Source organism: Coenobita brevimanus, chromosome 60 (genome assembly GCF_032717465.1).
Source record: "Coenobita brevimanus isolate Jiangsu-jjx chromosome 60, ASM3271746v2, whole genome shotgun sequence".
Lineage (NCBI taxonomy): Eukaryota > Metazoa > Arthropoda > Malacostraca > Decapoda > Coenobitidae > Coenobita > Coenobita brevimanus.
Window position 1 is genome coordinate 5374936 of NC_137013.1, and position 19133 is coordinate 5394068.

Here is a 19133-nt window from a genome sequence, read left to right on the forward strand (position 1 = left end):
AGTTCTTAACAGAAAAATTTTAAAGCATCTTTCCTATCATAACCGTCTTTCTGATCATCGGTATGGGTTCTGTCAGGGACACTCCACTGGCGATCTTCTCAAACTACCTTTCAGACTCCTGGTCATCCTCCTTTCGGGACTTTGGCAAAAGCTTTGCCATTGCACTTGACATCTCAAAGACTTTTAATGGAGTCTGGCATAAATCTTTAATTTCTAAACTGCCCTCTTATGGTTTCTATCCTATCTGTGCCTTCGTCTATAGCGTCCTTTCTGGTCGTTCTATAGCCGCTGTTGTTGACGGCCATCGTTCTTCTAGATCTATCAACAGTGGTGTTCCTCAGGGCTCTGTCCTATCACCAACTCTCTTCCTTTTATTCATCAATGACCTTCTAAGCTGTACATATAACCCTATCCACTCGTACGCTGATGACTCCACCCTTCACCTTTCCATTCGGTTCCCTCAACGTCCATTTCAGCGGTTACTTCAACAAACAAGGGATGAGGCTATGGCACACCTAATGTCTGACTTGGCTCGTATCTTTGACTGGAGTAAAAATATTTTTTTTTTTTTTAATGCATCAAAAACTCAGTATTTACACCTATCAACCCGACACAATCATCCACATGAGTATCCACTAATGTTTAATAATATCCAGCTCAATCCTGTATCATCCTTGAACATGCTTGGGGTTTCATTTACTCGGGACTTATCTTGGAAAGATCATATTGCATCTCTTGTAAAATCTGCTTCCAAGAGACTGGGTGTGCTAAGCCGACTCCGTTCCTTCTTTACCCCTGCACAATTGTTGACTCTATACACGGGTTTTATTCGCCCCACATACAGCTCTTCTCAATAGGGTGGAGTCAAAGGCTTTTCGTCTCATCAACTCTCCTCCTCTTACTGGCTCCCTTCAACCTCTGTCTCTTCGCTGCACTGTTGCATTTTTATCTCTTTTCTATCGCTACTTCAATGGTCACTGGTCATCTGAACTGTCTGCTTGCATCCCTCCACCTCTGTGATGATGGAATAACACCCCTCTAGCAACAAACTCTGATCCCTTTTCTGTCCAACTCTCTAATGCAAGAGTTAACCGTTACTCCCAGTCCTTCATTTATGCAGCAGGCCAACTCTGGAACTGTTTCCCTCTGTCTGCATTTCCTACTTCCTATGATCTCCAGTCTTTCAAATGCAGTGTGTCCAGGCATCTCGAAATGAACGGATCTTGAAATTGGCTTTCTTTTTTTTTTTCTTGGAAGGAACAGTTTGCGGGCCCCTGGCTTTTGGTTCCTTCTTTCTTGCATTAAAAAAGAATACATACGCACCTACTGTACAGGTATATGACTGTCCCATCCCGGAGCAGGGATGGTCCTTTAACCTCCTCCCCCGACTCCACCTACCAGCCACTGAGTTCTACATTAGATTATGGGGGGGCTATCACCTCAGTGAGGGTGTGACTTTGGCTGCCACATTGAAACACCTACACTTGTCACCTCTACCATGATAATGCAATTGAAACACTGTTCTTAGCTTATTGTTTCTGTTTCACTGTTGCTTACATAAGGTGGGCAGTGGGCCATGGCACTATATTTGCCAAATTCATTGGCTGCTTGAAAAATGCGCTGGCGTCGGATGTAGTGCATAAACATCATCAGCTCTGTCCTGGGCCTCAGGCGGCTGGCACACAAACTACAGTACACTGCACTACCCATGAGAAAGCCCCTCCGTACTGTTGAGCTCAGTGGCTTTACAGTAAGGAGGGGCTTTCTCATGGGTAGCGCAGTGTAGTTTGTGTGCCTGCCGCCAAAGAAACAGGGCGGCGCTGATGATGTTTATGGACTACATCTGACACCTGCGCCTTTTGAAAGCAGCTAATGAATTCGGAAAATATAGTGCCATGGCCCACTGCTCAGCATAACAGAAACAGAAAGCAAAGAACAGAGTTCCCTTTGCATTACAATGGTGTAGGCAACCAAGTGCGAATGTTTCAATGTGGCAGCCAAGATCTAAAGACTAACAGGTCACATCACTGCCTCAAAATGAGACAACTTGGCGCATGATGTCATGTGGCTGCTTCCCGCTCGGTTCACCTGGACAGACGGGCTCAGTCGTATCCTGACATTCCCCGAGTCAAGATCTCCCAGAGCGACAAACTAAGGAGCAAGGAGCTCCACATTACCTCCCATTTGGGGGGATTCATTCTCCCTGAATCTATTTTCTGAGACAATATGGCTACTTGTGCTGTTAGAGGGTGCAGTTCTAGTCAAAAAAAGGATTCTGATATAAAATTTCATCGGTTCCATGAAAATGAAGAATTAAGAAGTAAACGGATCCAACTGTGTAATCTTACGGATCCTATTAATTTAAAAAATGATCAGCTCTGCAGTCTCCATTTTGATCCCAATCCATACAAGAGACACCTCAAATATGAACTACTCAGTCTGCCTTACCCTATATATATATATATATATATATATATATATATATATATATATATATATATATATACTACTCAGTCTGCCTTACCCTATATATATATATATATATATATATATATATATATATATATATATATATATATATATGTACCACTCAGTCTGCATTACCCTATATATATATATATATATATATATATATATATATATATATATATATATATATATATATATATATATATATATATATATATATATAGTATATACTCCTCTCTCTCTCTCTCTCTCTCTCTCTCTCTCTCTCTATCTCGGGGGCTTGAATGATGAGTGAGTGGAAGTGTGGCCTATTTGGAATGAGCAAGTTTGTGCTGTCTGGACATTGCTACTCCTCACTCCGCCCTTGGGTGGGAAAGGAGGTCCGGATGATGATTATATATATATATATATATATATATATATATATATATATATATATATATATATATATATATATATATATATATATATATATATATATATATATATGTGTGTGTGTGTGTGTGTGTGTGTGTGTGTGTGTAATCACAAACAGCTAGTAACATGAAAATGTACAAATATATACCTATAAAAGAGAGAGAGAGAGAGAGAGAGAGAGATTAGTATGGTTCCCCATTTTCACTGCTGTTTTTTTTTTTTGTATGGTAACCCCCTTTTCACCCCCAGGCAGCCGCGTGACGTCTCTGACCTGCGTACTAGAAGGAACTGAGTAGGTCTGTTAGTCTTTAGATCTTGGTGGCGGCCGAAGTCACACGCGCACTGCGGAGATAGCCCCTCCATACTAAACAGCTCAGTGCCACGAGCACAGTCCAGAATATTCCGGAGCCTAGGAGAAGACTTACCATCTATGCCTAGAGAGGTCGATTTTTCTTTCTTTACAGCACAAAGTAATTCATCATACGTTATGGGATGACAGATGTCATCTCTCACATGAGTATTTACATCAACTAGAGATTTCCTGAAAGGTCTGTTGGTCAAAGCTCTCTGTATGACTTGCAGGTAGGTTTGACTGCAGAGGCACTGCATGGCTAGTTGGGTGATCAAAGTTTAGGCTTTGTCACCAGGATTTGGTTCACAGTCTATTCGCTTATTTTTCCCTCTTATCCTCTTTATATGGTATCACACTCCCTGGTGGGACTTGGTGCTCCCAGTGGACGCAAGGAAAGTATCCTACAGTAGTATCCTTTTCTAACCTTCTGACGTAGTTCAGTCAGGTACTGTGCGATTGCCACTATACTGTCACGCACTCTCACTTCTTTGTCACTTGGACTGCATTGCTAGTGCCTCTGTAAGGTAGCCTGTGTCTTCTGTCATTGCAGTATAGCTGGATCATAGCACGTATGGGATTACTGGTCATTACTTTAGGTAGCTTAGATGAACTGCAGTGCTTTGCAAATTTTTCAGTAACTGCAACAAGATCTTCACAGAGAGTGTTAACATCCAAAAATGATCCTCCGTGTGTTACGATACCAGTCCTGGACAGAGAAGCAAAGCTTGGGCAACTGTACATATGGAATGACAAACCCCTTTTCCTGAGGCTGTAATGATTAATACGTAGAGTTATAGTAGTTGAAGAGCCAAATGACCACTAAATATGCACCTGAAAACATGAGTTTCATCAGGCTCTGTGTCGAAGTTAAACAAAACTACATAGTCAAGCCTACCTCCCTGAACATGAGTAAGAACATTATCACCTGTAAGTAGCCTACTGTGGTATCAACAGCATCAAGAAAATTTTTCCAACACACACCATAAACATTTGAGGTTTTAACACTAGCCAGGCCTGTATACCTGGCATTAAGGTTTCTTCGAGTATACAGACAGGATGTGATTCAGTATGAAAGAAACTAACATAAACATACACAGTGACAATATAAATAAGTATACCATCAAGATGTAAGCACACAGTTATATATTCAATCCCACTTCGAATATCTTTTTCAAGGAGTGCAACATGGAGACTTAAGGCAATGCCAATGCCCTTGAACCACCATTTTCTTGATCAAGAGTGAAAACACTATAACCCCTCAGGCGAGGCACAATACGTCCTACCTCCTGTAAGGAGACAAAGTCCGGTTTATGTAATATTAGGTAACAGTGTAGATCAGTAAAGAGGATCCGTAAGCCATTGGCATTTCAGGCCAGAAAGGTAGAAGTAAAGCTAAACATTGGATGGCAACTTCTCCATTAACTGCTTCAGCTTCGCCCCAAACAGTTCCAGCACAGTTACAAGTCCTACCAGATCACGGTGTATGTCATCAAACCTCCCTTGAACAGTCTCTTCAACCCGAGCACGGAGAGTTGTCCTAGTCTTACCTTCCACAAGTCTGCTTCATGTTCATGTGTCCATCTACAGGCTCCTTTTTGCCACCATGATCTGGGGGAGTGGAAGCCTCAGACTCAGGCTTCATTTTCCATGTCAAACTCGACAAAGTAGTCCTCCTGTCGCTACAGATGCATCTCAACTCGCTGGAGTCTCCGGGATACCCTACGCTGCCAAATAGAGATCCGTTATGACATTCTGAGGTCTGTTTTTGTGCTGAACAGAATCGCAGTCTGGAGGCTGCTTTGCCGAGGATTCAGCAGGACGTGCTGGTAGCTAACTGTTCACAGGTGCAGCAGTAGTTGCTTTCCCCAGCTGTTGATGCTTTCCCCAGCTATGGAAAATTCGAGGCCTGTAAACGGGCCTCCCTGACATTGGTCGGTGGCCGCGATGGTGGTTGTGTTAATTGAGATTGAGCTGCAGTGTGTTGTGGTGCCAGGGTCCTCTGTGGCTTGAAGGGACACACGGGCGAGTGGTCATTGTTCTCTCTACCACAGTTGTGGCACTTGGGTGTGAAGTGTTCGCCTCTCTTAATTAATTGTTTCATATACGAAGTACGTGTTAACATCGTGTCTCCTAGCACAGACACGGCGCCTGTATGCTGCACTACATATCCATGAGAGATGCTCTCATGCAACAGCGGTAGCAGAGGTCAGACTCCGAAACATAACGCGCAAACCTCCTTTATCTCAGTGTCCTGATGGATACTGTCCCTGGAATTTCCCCCTCTAACATACCGATAACCTGTGGTCTCGGATCTTTCCCAGCCATTCTTTTCTTCATCCATAGGACATTTTCTGGTACTTGAAACATTATGAATACCGAAATAATCCTGGTTTGGGGGCGGCTGTTAACAGTTTCCAAATTCCATCTCTAGTGAATTAATCCACAGCATGGCCACTTCTCACTGTCACATACGAATGAGTCTTATCTTCTTTGAACTGTATCTCAAATTCAGGAAACCCTCCACAGGCACAGTCTACTTAGCTTTTTGTGAAAGGGAGAGCTCACAATCCGAGACGATATTCTGCTTCACTCTGGCATTGTAATTTTGCTCCAGTCCACAACATTCCACCACATTCTTAGCAGCTGGTGTATTACTGTCCTCCTCCGTGCGTTGGCGTTTGTTAATACCGCGTCCTGTATCATTCATGACAAATGGAGCTGCCCGAGCCACGCCACCAATACTGCCATCCATGTTCGTTTCTGCCCTTCCCCGTCACTCTCCGGGGACGAGAGACTAACACAGACGTCAGTCCGTCCCCTGATACTGTAGGTGTGATCAGAGGGGCTAGGCCCTCGCCGTTTGCGGTGACGGCCACGTGTGGGCATGACAAATTGTTTACAGAATAAGGCTCGTTATAGGTTTGTATAAAGTACATTCTAGGCATGTGGTTCAGGCTTGCAAGCTTTTGACAAACGTTTGTCAAACATACTACGAACTTTCAATTTCTGGGGAGGTAGCACACACATCCACACCCTACAACCCTCCGATGGGCACTGCTTTCGCTGTTTAAATTGTTCTTTAAGATATGGCCCGCAACGGTTGATATGGTTCCGACTTACAATGCAAGGTGAACAACAAAAGGAGGGAAACAACTTCTGAATCAGATGAGACCCAGGAGGATTCCACAATTTGGCATCAAAGATGAAAATGGAGAATTAGAGAGTAGAAAGAAAAGTTATCTTTGCAAGGTAGGGATTACTTAGTTATTCAGTTCCAGTTATTACTGTGTGATTTTATTAAGTTGGAAGAGAATCATAGAATCCTAAGTGTAAATTTTGCAGAAGGTTCGCACTGACATCATCAACCTGGATGAGCGTCATTATTGGACAAAACAGTAACGTAAACATTGAGGTCATAGTACAGGGAGTCTCTAACGTAAGGAATAAAACATTTTCCGATTCAAAATGACATACCGTCGGTTTTCCAATTTCAAGCATGCAGACATTATTATGAAAAACTGAGGGAAGCTGTACACACACACACACACACACACACACACACACACACACACACACACACACACACACACACACACACACACACACACACACACACTACCCAGACCTAATATAAGATCCATAGCTATCAAACCAAATCATGACCACCGTGTAGCCTTCAGCCGTATCCAGTCCTAATATTGGCAATGCTCACATCGAACCATGGCATCGTTTGATTCTTTACACTGGTACATCATCATCATCGTCATCATCAGGACCTCCTTTCCCACCCTAGGGCAGGGTGAGGAGTAGCAACGTCCAGACAGCCTAAGTTTGCCTAATTCAATGGGCCACGCTTCCATTCACTCATCATTCAAGCCCATGGAATCCTGGCTCCATCAGATAGGCCAAAAAACTTTCACCACGTTCTATAGCTTCACATATACCTATCTGAGAGAGTCAGTCCGAAAGCTGCCGCGTTAAAAAGGGTGCCATATCCCTGGTTATGCACTTCTCCGTACATAATTCATCCAGCCAGCTCGGTCTCTTGTCAGTCCCTTAGGCTCACCAACTTCCATACCTCTCTTCCTCACCCACTCATCCACCAAATCCCTCCACCTTCTTCTTGGCCTACTTCGCCTCCTCCCTGCTTCAAATTCGCTCGGATATACCTTGTTCACCACTCTTTTGTCCTCCATTCTCTCCACATGACCATACCATCTCAGTACACTCTTTTTGATTCTGGTGTCCACAGACTTCGTCACTCCGCATCTATCACAGATCACATTATTCCGTATCTTATCCACTCTCTGTACTCCACATACATTCCTCGGCAGTCCCATCTCCACTGGTCTTACTCTTGACTTTTCATTTTCATGCCACACCATAGTCTCACATCCCTACGCCAAAGCTGGCACTAACACTACTTCATGTCAGCCCTGCGCAGCTGCAACACTCAAGCCTCCGTTTTTTACAAAGGCCTTCATAGCACCAGCTACCTTCCTTCCTTGTGTCATTCTACCTTCCACTTCTTTTGCATATTTTCCCTTCTTTTGTAGCACAATACCCATGTATTTGAACTCTCTCACCAGTTCCAGTCTCTCTCCATTCACTGTAACATTATACTGGGAGTCACCTCTCTCAATAACCACCACTTTACTCGTTTCTACATTTACTCTCAAGGCGCAATGCTTACAGACATCTATAAAACTCTGCACTAGTCTACAAAGCTCTTGTCTGGTATCTGCAAGTAGCACTGCATTATCAGCATACAAAAAATTTGAGATATTCCATCCATCACCATTCATTACCAACGCCATCCTCTCTCCAACACTCATGTTTTTACTTCGCTCATCACCCCATCCATATACATATTGAACAACCATGGGGACATCACACAACCTTGTTGCACGCCCACACTGTTCGTGAACCAATTACTTAGATGCCCATTTTCTCTTACACATGTCTCACTACCATCCCAAAAACTCTTGACGGCACCTAGCAGCTTACCATCTACACCATGCATGCGCAAAAATTCCACAATCCTTCTTTGTCTACTTTGTCGTATGCTTTTTCCAGATTCATCAGTGCCATAAACACCTTATAATCCTTCTTACACGCCTTCTCCACTATCTGTCTTACTGCAATTACCGTACTTGATCAACACATCCTCTGCCGCTCCTAAAGCCACCCTATTCGTCACTCACCAGGACTTTTTATCTCTCTTACTTTCTCTATAATAATAATTCTTCGGTATACCTTCCCTACCACATTCAGGATACTTATGCCACGGTAATTCCTGCACTCACTTCGCTCACCTTTATTTTTGTACAGGGGTACTATCACAATCACTGCCTTTTTCCATTCTGCTGGCACGGTTTCACTCATCCATGCCTTCCTACATATCTCCAACAAGCTCTCTCCACTACACAATCATCTCTGCAGACTCCTCATCAACCTCAGTTGCTTTCCCATTTTTCAGCCGCTTCACAGTGTTCTTCACCTGTGCGAGAGTCACGTTTCCTGGCACTGCATTCCTTCTCTGTACACCCCCAAAACCAGTCATGTTAACAGTCGCTTTGCTCTCTCCATTCCCATTTGTCAGACTTTCAAAATGTTCTTTCCATCTGGTCCTTACTCCATCCCCATGAGTTAATCTGTCACATGCTTCACACTTTCACAGTTCTTTCCGCTGTCACATCTATATTTTCGCACCTCTTTCCAGAATAACTTCGTAATTTCAGAGTAATTTGCATTCACTTTTCTTCCTAGATCATCATTTACCTTCTTCTGTTTCCTCTTCAGTAGTCTCTTTGCGTGCTTCTTGCTTTCAATGTATTCAGTTCTACTTTCAGTAATATTGAACCCCTGTCCTGTAACTACTCTAGCCACTACTTCCTGCTTTCCTCCACTGCTCTCTTAACCTCTTCATCCCACCATGCCGTACCTTTGTTACTCTTGCCACACCACACACTGCTTTAGCATTCCTAACTACGCGATCCCTATATTCATTCCATAGGCTGTCCAGACCCATTTCATTCCAATTCAATGATTCCAACTCCTCCTCTACTATGGTCCTGTATTCATCTGCCATTTCTTTGATCCCTAGCTTCTCGACTTTCAGTCTTTGTCCCTGACTGCTTCTCTTTCTCCTGGTCCACCTCACTCCTCTCCTTGCATGCCACAATCATATGATCTGACAGACCTCCACATCGTCCTCTCACGGCCCTCGTATCAGCAGCCATTCCCATCATCAACCTCTCTACGAGCAATCAATCAATCAGGCTCCTTTCAACACTATCCCTGTTCTCTCTATACCATGTGTATTTATGTGCGTCTTTGTGCTCGAAATACGAGTTACAAATGCACAACCTCCTTTCCCGACACATTATCCTTCAGTCGTTTCCCATTATCATTTTCTCCTGGTACTCAGTTACAATCCATTATGTCATCCTTAGGACCACTGCCTACTCTTTCATTCATATCGCCCATTACGATCACTTTCTAGCTCCTGGACGTTTCTCCCACTGCTGCATCCAGCTCATCCCAAAACCTGTCTTTCTCACTCTCATTCCTGGCATCACACGGTGCATATGCTAAAATCACTGCCACTTTCACCTTCTCAAACTTGAACTTGACATACAAACATCTCGAGCTGATACATTTGTAATCTCTCATTCCACCCTGTCACACCTCATTCATCAATAAAGCAACTCCTTCTTTGCATCTTCCTCTCCCATTCATGCCCGATCTTACACATTTCACACTCTCTCACTTCACACCCTTTCATCTTTGTTTCACACAATGCCATCACGGCATATCTCGCACCCTTGAATACATTCACCACTTCCACCCTCTTGTTCTCCTCATTCACACCTCTCACATTCTACATGGCCATGTGAATCTGCCCATTTGGTTGGGGCCCTGGGCGGGTATTGGGCCCTCCGAGGCTTTCCAAAACAATTGGCATGATTAAGTTTTTGGATAGGGGAATCTGGGGAAACCCTTAACCCGGCCAAAAACCCCGGTTATATGGTTACCACCCAGCGTAGTAGATGGTTTGCTGGGTACAGGAAACCATTTGGCTTGTCACTCAGTGTAAAGACCATAAGGCATCTCTTCACTGAGTGAGTGCATGATGGGCGCCCCCACATACACTGGTACAGTTTATGATTAAGAATCAGGAATGAAAAAGTACAAAAATTTCAGTTTCGCAATGCAGACATCGTCATTTCCGAGTAATCCAGTAGTTTCCTTCTTCCTTACATAAAAGTAAAGTATATGAAACTGTTGAGCTTCTATTGTGAATCATCATTAACCCTTACACCCAAGCTGGATGCAGAGAACTGCCTCGGTCGTTCTTCGGGTGGCCTTGGGATCGGTGCCTCCAGCTTATTTTTGAATGACTGTGCTCTTCCTGATGTATTTATTAATGACTGGCACATCTGGGTCGACAGCCTGGAGTCTTCTGCCACTTCCTTTTTCCCTGACTCAGTGGCGCTGATTCAGCTCTCGTCAAAGACAGGCGTGCCACAACTCCCCCCACCCCAATTGCTAATTTAGGAACTGAAAGTGCTGTTGCATACAAGGAAAAAACTGTACGATAATTGATTGGATTAATAATATTCACAGAAGTCAGTGGTGACTAAGTATTCAATGTGTTTTTGAAAGCCTAGCTAAAGTTTGAAAGAAAAAGACCACCTGTTGACATGAGTGGAGGAATGGCATAAGAAACAAAAATAATTTTACGTTTCCCATGGATTGTGAGATAGTTTTACCTGATAATATTCAGTGATTAATTTGGTGCTTAGATGATCATTTCATTATGATTATGGAATCTAAATGCTTCGATGTGACTACAGTGCATAATGCCTGACTTGGCAATTTTAGCTGATTTTGTAGATCGAGGGTTCTCAAAGGTTGAGTTGCAACATAAAGATGGGTCGGGAAAGGAATTTGTTCACAGTGACGTAGAGTATGCCTAATGCTTTCAGTGTATTTTATTTGCTTCACTGAATGCGTAATTGTCATTATTAGACTATCACCATATTTATGATAACTAACTACAATGGGCTGTGTACTGGTTACCCACTATGTATACGTGCAGAATATTATTACTGCTGTCATATCTAAGTTGGCCTGTATAATATAAAAATTTGAACACTGACACCCCTGAGCTTTACTTCTACCTCCCCCTTCCCCCCAGCTTTTTGGTGAATACACATGACCAGGCTGGCAGATCCTCAATAATACATAACCAATGCATATCCAGTTCACAGAAAAATCTTACGTTTTCCAGGAATAACCCGATTTTGCTTGATGCTAGACAGTATAAAATGTTCTCAGGCATCAAATTTTGATTTGTAATTATTTTCAGAATCTACTCTATGCTTGGATTTTTTTTTTTTTAAATCAGAATAAGTGATATTTTGCTATCGATCTGACTATTAATGGCATCTGCCTATAGTATCGCAGCGCAGCAGGGAACATGAATTCATAGTAACACTGAGCAGCTGGGTCTGTGGAGAGAGAGAGAGAGAGAGAGAGAGAGAGAGAGAGAGAGAGGGTGGGGATTCGGAAAGGGCAGAATTGCGAGCCTCTACCAACACTACAGTGAGTTGTGGGTCCAAAAGAAGAGAGCCACTGATGCAGAAAATGAAAAATTAGCCCTCGCGTTCACAAAATCCCAAGTCAAAGAAAGAAACTGCATTTTCGTTGTGTGATGCATTTGACCATATTACGAGAGAGAGAGGGAGAGAGAGAGAGAGAGAGAGAGAGAGAGAGAGAGAGAGAGAGAGAGAGAGAGAGAGAGAGAGAGAGAGAGAGAGAGAGAGAGAGAGAGAGAGAGAGAGAGAGAGAGAGAGAGAGAGAGAGAGAGAGAGAGAGAGAGAGAGAGGTTTATTTTGACACTTGATGAACCCTGGTAAAAAAAAAAAAAAAAACTACCATTGTCTAGGGGTTAAAGGATCTTACTAATACAAACTTTTCTTCATATTCTTATCCTTTCAAATTAGTGAAAATATTCTGCTGTTTTTGCATGATCATGTTTTGCGAATAATTTGCGGGAGTGAGTTACATTTTACCTATGAATCTTCTTTTGAGTGTTGCGTCCATTGATTAATATTTGTCCAAACAAAAATTGTCAAAACATTAATTAAATTTAGTAGGTGTACCTTGACCCAGACTTTGTGTATATTTTTCTTTATGTGTTTCTACTGCCTCTTTAAACTTGGCGACGGATGGTCAAGATTCACTTAGGTATTCTAGTGACAATAGTAAATAGCCTTCTAGTTCTGAATCACTTTAGTTCTGGTTTAGTTCCATTTGAATTCAGTAAAAATCTGAAGTTACATCAGCTTTTGATTAAGTGTTGTAGAACAAAAGTGAAAGCTATTTCATGCAGTAGAAACACTAAACAATTGTGTGTTGTGCTACTAACTTGCATGTATCCAGTCCAGTTTTTAGGATACCCTGTGGAGTATTAATGATATTCGGTGCTTATTAAATATAGCTATTAAACTACTATTTTATTTAACTAAGGAGAAATCCAGTTACTTGATGTTTGTAGCCAACACCACCATTACACATAGAAGTAACCTGATAAGACATTTTGTAACCAGTCTATCCCGTGTTTGAATGGGTTTCTGATGACTGGCTGAAAGGAAGTAAGCTAATAAACAAAGCATGGACTCACAAACACTACGATAATCTCCCTCTCGAGACTCGGATATTATTTTTATAGGCAAAGCAAGAGACGCAGCAAGAACCATCACTCTTTGTAACTCATCGCGGTGACAAAAGTCTAATTCATCAATATATATCCTCTCATAATACCAAAATGTGTGTTTGTCGAGAGAACAGCTGTGGGAAATTCTGAACTCATCTTGTTCTTGCTTTAAAAATAAATAAAACTTACGAGATAGAGAGTTTTTCACAAGTCTGTTCGTCAGTATCAAGCCTGGTGTCAGAAGTCGGATAGATGTTTAGCAGTGAGATAATACTGAAGATAGAGGATAAAATAATGGGCTTATCTCATGTGCAAGTATCCATGACTGTTCATAGTGGAACTTTTGATACTGCCGGGAGTAATGTAATGTTCCAGCGCTAAAGGTGTAAACGATTTGTCAGTTCCACAGTATACAGTACCAACTGTTTGGAAAAATTTTAATTTTGTGATACACTGATAAATTATAAGTCGTATAATGAGTACTGTCTGTAATCAGCAAGTGCAACAATACCCTTGTGTTAAAACCTGATTATATTTCTCGGATCTGTACAAAATCGCTACATATAGCAATGAAAGAAAAGCATTCGAGAGCCGAATGCTAATCGCCCGCCAGAATATGTAGTAATCCAAGTCCAAGATTTTGGTCATATCTTGACACCATGAAGGTTTCATGTTGATAGCTCAAGCCGATCATGAGATATAATAGTGCTAAAGGCTGGCGATAAAAACTAGTTGACCTTTGACAGCCATTTTGGTGACCTTGACCCCAAGTGCCTGTTTTCGAACTCGTCCAAAATTTTGGCTATATCTTGGTACTCTGAAGGTTTCATGTTGATAACTCATGCCGTTCATGAGATATAATGGGAACATACACACACACACACACACACACACACACACACACACACACACACACACACACAGGCGGGCAAAAACTTTATCACTCCGGCTTGTAAAGACGGGCGATAATGAGAAAATGAGCTGTGTTTTGACTTGAGATGAAAATACCAAGGATATCAGAGTAGTTTTGGTCAACTATTAAACCATTCTTTACTTCATAATTTCAGTTTATAAAACTTTCCTCGTAAAAAAAAATATGACCAACCCATACGTGCTCCCTACGTGTCAACAAGTGGGTGTGAGGCAAGGAGGGTTAGTGCCCCTCCCCGTAAAATAACTTACTTAAAAAACAAAATGCCTCGAACCCGAACGGACATACACCAAGGACTGGACAAGGGGCAAAATGAGGATGGTAACATGAATATGAGGGGTGCAAATGATGAGGTGAAAGAGAGATTATCCAGGTGCTTGAGGATACAAAAGTGGACATATGTGGATTGAGTAAGACCAAATGGTGAGGTGAGAATGTGAGAGTGGGACTATGGATTGGGTATAGGAGCAGGAGAAGGTGAGAATGAGAGGACAAAGGAGGGTGTATGTATTGTTGTGTGCAAGAGATTGATGGAGAAAATAACAGGTTATGGATCAGTTTGTTCATGGATTGTGCGTGCAAGGTTGAAAGTAGGAATACAAGTATGGGTGATTGTGTGTGTACATGCGCTGACAAATGATTGTGATAGCTGAGTGACAGAAGAGTTATGCGCAAATGTGGAAGCATGCATGGAAAAGTTCGAGGGGAGTGAGAAAGTGTTTTTGATTGGAGATATGAATGGAAAAGTAGGGAATGTGAAGGTGGATGGAGTAGTTGGTGAGTGGAGTGTGCCTGCAGAAGTGATTAGGAATGGTGGTGCTCTGGTGGACATTTGTGTGGGGAGTGGACTGGTGATAGTAAGTACCCTTATTAGGCACAAAATGGTCTACAGGTATACATGGTGAGTGATGAGAAGGGTGGGTGGTGAGCCGGATGAATGGAAGGCAAAGATTATTTATGTGTCTGTGGATGAGTGAACCAGAAGATATGTGCTGGATGAGGGAGCATACAGAGACTGGGGATGTGAAGTCTCTGACCACCATGTAGTAGTGGTGAGAGTCAAGGTACAAAAATGCAAATGAATACATGGAGAAAAGGGCAGGAGGAAGCACTCCATGCAAAGAGGGTAGAAAGATTGCAGGAGTATAAAAAAGAAAAAAAAAATGGCAGAATATAAGACAGAAGTTGAGGAGCAATTGGGTAGATATGATTTGGAGCAGATGCGGGAGGTGAAAGGTGTGTGGAAGATATTCACAGATGAAAACTGTGCAGCATGTGAGGTGGTGTGTGGGGTGAAGAGAAAACGAAAGGGGGCGCAAAGAAAAGCATGGTGGAATGAAGAGGTGAGGCAAGCTGTGGTGCAAAAGAAGAAAGCATATAATGAGTAGATGGGAAGCACAGGCATGACAGAAGCTGAGAGATGGGATAGAACGTTATATGAAGAGATGAGGAGAGAGATAAGGAGATTAGTAAGATAGAGCAAGAATGGATGAGAAGTTTGGAGGGAATTTGTAAGTGGAGGGAAAGTATGAAAACGTTCTGGGAGGAGGTTAAGAGAGAAAGACAGGGTGACAATGAAGGTATTAGGGGAGTGATAGATAAAAATGACAGATTGCGATGGGAAGGGGAGAAAAAGAGAGCGGATGAAAAGACCATTTTAAGAAATTGTTAAAAATAGAGAGTGAAGGTAACGCTAGTACAAGTGACTGGGGAATGAGTGGGAGAAGGAGGGAGATGAGAAAAGAGGAAGATATGAGCAGGATGGAAGTAGTGGGAGCAATAAAGAAATTCAAAATTGAGAAAGCCCCAGGAATCGCTGGAGCTTGTGGTGAAATGCTGAAACACGGAGGAGAAACAGTAGTAGGAAGTGAAGATTGGCCTAAGAGGAAGACAGAGTCCCGGAGGATTGGAAGTCACGTACAGTTATTGCCCTGCACAAAGGAAAAGGGGAAAAAGAAGTGTGTGGTAATCATAGGGGCCTTTGTCTTCTTAGTGTAATAGGAAAAGTATATGGTAGGATACTTATTGACAGAGTTAGGGAAATAACATAAGAAGTAGTTGGAGAAGAACATGATGTTTCAGGTAGAGAAGAAATTGTGCAGATCAGATATTCATCCGAAGGTGTTCCAGTGGAAGAGTTCCTAGAGAAGAGAAAGAAGTTGTATGCGGCATTGATGGATTTGGAGAAAGCATTTGACAGAGTGGATAGACAAGGAATGTGGAAAATATTAAGAAATATATGGAGTAAGTGGGAAGCAGTTGAATGCCGTGAAGGGTATATATATGAGTGCGCTAGGGCTGTATTGCATGTGTATGGTGAACTGAGTGAATTTTTCTATGTGACTGTTAGATTGAAACGGAAATGTGTAACGTCTCTATGGTTGTTCAGTTTTTATATGGATGAGTTACAAAAGGGAAGCAAAGTAGGGCAGTGGATGCTGGAGTGATCCTAATGAGACAAGGCTTCGTTTGGAAATTTCTTGTTCTGTTGTCTGCCGATGATACTGTATTGTTGAGTGAAGACGAAGGGGAACCGTAAGCTAGGTGAATGAGTTTAAGAGAGTATGTAAGAGACGGATTCTAAAGGTGAATGTAGGGAAGAGTAAAGTTGTGGACTTCGAGAGAAATGAAGTCACTGAATGCGCAGCGAGGCTGGGTAGTGAGGAAATGGAAAATGTGCGTCACTTTAGTACTTGGGTAGTGTGATGAGTAAGATTGGAGTTTTGGAGGATGAAGTGCTTGAAAGGGTGCAAGAAGGAAGAAAGGTTGCAGGTTCACTGAAAGCAGTGATAAGAACTAGGGAAGTAAGCATGGAAGTATATAAGTCGTTGCATGGCAGTATATTTATCCTCACTCTAATGCATGGAAGGGAATTTGGACCTTGTTGGAAGGAGACAAGTCAAGAGTGAGAGCAGTGAAACTAAGTTACTGGAGAGAGATGAAGAGTTAACCTTGATGGAGAGACAGATTGTCAAATGAGGAAGTGAAGGAGTGTTGTGATGTGGATGAAGATGTGATAGAAAGCGTTAGGAGAAATACATTAAGGTTGTTTGGCCATGTGGAGAGGATGATGGGATAGTGAATGTAAGTGAGGTGGAGGAGGGGGGAGGAAGGAGAAGACCGAGGATTAGATGGAGGAATGGATTGGAGAGGTATATGGAAAAAGGGGGTGTAAGCTGGGGGGAGGACAGCGAAATGGCAGAGGACAGGGCGACATGGAAGCAATTTGTTTATAGCTACCCCTAATGAGATTAAGGCATCTGGCTATAGATAGACAGATAGAGACCAAGAGACGGCAACTATTGACGTATCGTCATTCGTTCTTTATGCAGTACATATACTGTGAATAGTTTTTCAATCATTATCGTCATCATTGACACAAAGGAGGTAAACACCTACTTATTTGTGTAGAATCCTTAGACCATTGGAGCAATAGCCCTCTGTACTACTAAGGTACGGAAGTCATGAGATGGCACCGATATAAGTGGGTGGTGTAGCTACCTGATTATACAAATACCCTTCTACTTCCTCCCTATCTTCCAAAAGGAGGATGGTGAACTGCCGGACAAGGACAAGTTCAGCCTGCAGTTCATGCACTCATCAGAGGATGGGGCTACTACTACTGTTACTACTGCTGCTACTATTACTACTACTGCTACTACTATTACTACTGCTGCTACGACTACTGTTACAAGAACAACTACTACTCGTACAGTACTACTTATCAAGCATATTTTAAGGAAGGATGTGCTTGGAATTGCTATGTTGAAAGGACATCCAAATAATTGCTGACTTTTATTATTATTTATACAACAGGTAAACATTTGCCAAAACGAGTCTTGAGAGCCATACCACTTCTCCTGGGCTACCTTACATCTTCAGTAGCTACAGTGATTGCCTGACAGACAGCTGTGGAAGGAACCAGCAACAAAGGTGGGTGGGGTGGGGTTCCTCCAGACATCGACATCATCATTCTGCCCCCTGCAAAAAGGGTTGTTGGAAGGTGACGAAGCTTTTCTTCCAGTACTATTTATATTTGCTACCTAGCAATGTCTTGAGTAAATTTCACTATCATTACACGCACACACACACACACACACACACACACACACACACACACACACACGTATAACATTATATATATATATATATATATATATATATATATATATATATATATATATATATATATATCTATCTATCTATCTATCTATATCAGTATTAGATGTTGATTCATGCCTCTGTTAAAGCCCTTACCTGTTACTGATTGTTTTTTTTTTTTTTTTTTTTTTTTTTGGTCTCAGCTAATAATATAATCATCACTGCTGAACCTACTCCTCCATCAAGTCAGTCACAGTTGGTCAGTCTTCATCTCCTAATGTAACCTCCTCAGCTTAACTCTTTTCATTGTCACTGGTGTGTCCACTGGTGTCCTTAAAACCTTTCTTGTCCCTCCTAGACACATCAAAGACAGATCTTTAGTGACTCAGATTAGTGCATGATCCAAGAAATAAATTTTCAATCGGACAGTCAAGCATGCAGGTAATGATCAGTTCATTCCTTGTTTTGTGTTGCACGTCTCTGAGCATCTATTTCAAATTACGTTTTCATAACAATGATTAAGCTTATCTCCGTTACACGTAGTTCACTGTACAGAAATAAAAACATTACTTAGACCTTAGAATACGGTATCCTTTATTCAAGCATTACTGTAGACATACCTATACTGCTCTTAAGATATTGTACTGTTATAGGCGGAAGCTCATCAACAATCCCTTGCCAGCTCTGCCCCTGTCTTCCATATTTCTCATTCCTCTCTGAATGTCAGGGAGTATTCTCAGGCATTTTTGCAGGGTTTCAGATAAAAGTATTTAACACCTTCCATGGTCACAACCGGCAGAGAAGTGTCGGCGGCCTTTCGTAATGGCAAACAGCACGTTATAATTCAGGCAAACCTTCTTTAGGCTGCTGGTTGGTAGAACCTCGATCTCAAACGTAGGCGTGTGGTGGAGGAGGGAACGAGGGCCAGTGGAGCAGACGGGAAGAGGCTGACCCTGGAGAGATGACCAGCTTCAAGGTAGTTGGTGGACAGGTGAGAGGCAGAAGTGCATATGGTGACAAGGTGATGCCAGCGAGATGTGACTGCCAAAGATGTGTGGAGGTGCGAAGTGACTGATGGAGATATGAGAGGATGTGAAGTGACTGATGAAAACATGAGAGGACTGAAGTGACTGGTGACG